Genomic DNA, 2,261 nt, shown 5'->3' with positions numbered 1-2,261 from the left:
AAAAGTTATATATATTATATTATTCAATAATTGAATGATGCATCTGTTTTTGTCCATACAATGCAAGTCAGTGGGGCTCAAAACAACACTGGACATTATTGACTTTCATTGTGGACAAAATACACTGTTTCCAGATATCTTCTGTGTTCAGTAATACAGGTATAGAATGACATGAGGGTGAGAAAATGATGACAATATTTTTTTGAGTGAAAGAGCAAGTGTTCTACCACCAATCTTCAGTAGCAGACAAGAGTTTGGACAGGAGATGTGTCCCTAGTGTGTAACTGCACAGAATAATACAATGCCAGTCACATTGATTTCTTGTGTCAAGGAAGAGCTCAGTCATTGCTAGAACAAAGACAGACAAACACAGCATCATCAGAAACTCAGCATCTTCTTTCTGTTCAGATTTTTTTCAAGAGCTGATTATTAATTAGCAGCGGATCTGCAGATATTTTGACTACCAGACTGAGTGAACGTTCACTATGAAAACGTGAGTAGTCTGTTTATCGCAGCATCACATTTTTTACCTTAATCTTTCATTCCTATGAGTGATGGAATGGCACACGGACCTGATGACCTCAATACATCGTTTGAAGTTAGCATCACTGAAGCATGTGCAGGTATGAGTGCGTAACTCCCTCGTGACCACAGAGTTCTGTCTGTGAAAAAAAGCTCTTTCAAAATGACAATGTGCACAACTAGACAGATAACTGTCTCAGAAGGTCTTCTTAAGAACACATTTAGCACTTTCTTTTTCCCTTCATGAGCACTTTTGTCATTTTAAATGACTGGAACAGCTTGTTTTATATCAATTAAGTTAAGAGTTTCAAAAGAAATGTAAAGTACTTGCATTTGTTTACTCTACTATGTAGAAGAGCCCAGAAGATTTATCCAATAATCTCTGAAAAACCTAATACAGTTAGAATCAACATTAAAATGTTGAACTAAGGAGCATTTATAAATGATCTGCATACGATCTGCCCTTCATTCTGTTTGATCAAAATATCATTACAAATTACAAATGCATCAGTATGGAGTGACTATTAATTATTATTTATCTATTATTAGATAAATAATAATTGTTAATATAATTACATTTTAATTGATTTTGAATAATTAAAACTACAGATCCTGAAGAAACACACACATACATTTATGTAATAGAATATTTTTACTTTTTGTATTTTATTATTATTATTATTATTTTACTTTTTTATTTATTGCTTTAATTAAGCCAATTTGTACAGTATATCATGGAGAGAGGACAGGAGAAAATTATAAGGAAATGTTAATAAAATTACATATTTGAATGTTCTTATTTATTGTTTATTTTATTAAAACTTTTTTAAAGTCTTAAAGCAATAAATGAATAAAAAACAATATTTTAATAATAATATTTTTATTTTCAGGATTTGCTTTAATGAAACCAATTTGTAGTGAAACAGAATGTAATGAAACATCATAAAGCCTTCACTGGCTCATTCTGCAGTGCTTTCTCTCGTATATGTAAAGCCCTTGGATCTCACAGTCATGTACTGGCAGCAGTATGTGGTCTAAACATCCTGAATGGTTGAGGCCAGACATACCTGAGGTCATTGTGTTCAGTCTGTAGTTCCTGCATCACATTCTCATCCACAGACATCTAAGGAAACTGCTGTATGAGTTTTAATCTGTGGGAAACAGCGTTGTATGAGTCTATGCCTGTGGTCTCAGTAGTCTTTGAATTCAGATGTATGCACTACACTGAACAACATATTTCAAAGGAAGCTAGGGACATGTGAAATCTAGTGAATCAGCACTGTGAACCAAATAAGAGGTTCACTGATAAACAGCACAATCAGTTTCCAAGAGCTTTTGTGCTTCCGAAGGGTTGTGGAGCATTCAGAATGCTCCCCGCCCCCCCAGCTCCCCCTATGGCAGACTGCCAGTTGTAACCCAGTCTCACATAATCCAGCACAATAATTCAAGACTCCACTGAGTTCCTGCAGCCCTGCCCTAGCAACCTAAACTTGACACATAGTGTAGGCACACACTTTATTACTCGTAACAGCTAATAGATAAAGAATGTGTGTGTGTATTTACAATGCATGTCTTTCTCCCTGCCCTCTGGCGAGTTGCATAATGTGACTGCTCACCGTCTGGTTGAGTAATTGGTTTAACCTACGACTGGGTTCTCTTCAGGGAGTTTGTGAGTGCTTATGTCAGATGTTTGTTGAACAATAGGTAAATAAACGAGAGGCAGACTGAATCCAGTGTGA

The sequence above is a fragment of the Sinocyclocheilus anshuiensis genome, unplaced genomic scaffold, assembly GCF_001515605.1.
Source record: "Sinocyclocheilus anshuiensis isolate Anshui unplaced genomic scaffold, SAMN03320099.WGS_v1.1 scaffold734, whole genome shotgun sequence".
Taxonomy (NCBI): domain Eukaryota; kingdom Metazoa; phylum Chordata; class Actinopteri; order Cypriniformes; family Cyprinidae; genus Sinocyclocheilus; species Sinocyclocheilus anshuiensis.
The sequence above is the reverse complement of the archived record's forward strand: the minus strand, read 5'-3'. Positions refer to the sequence as shown.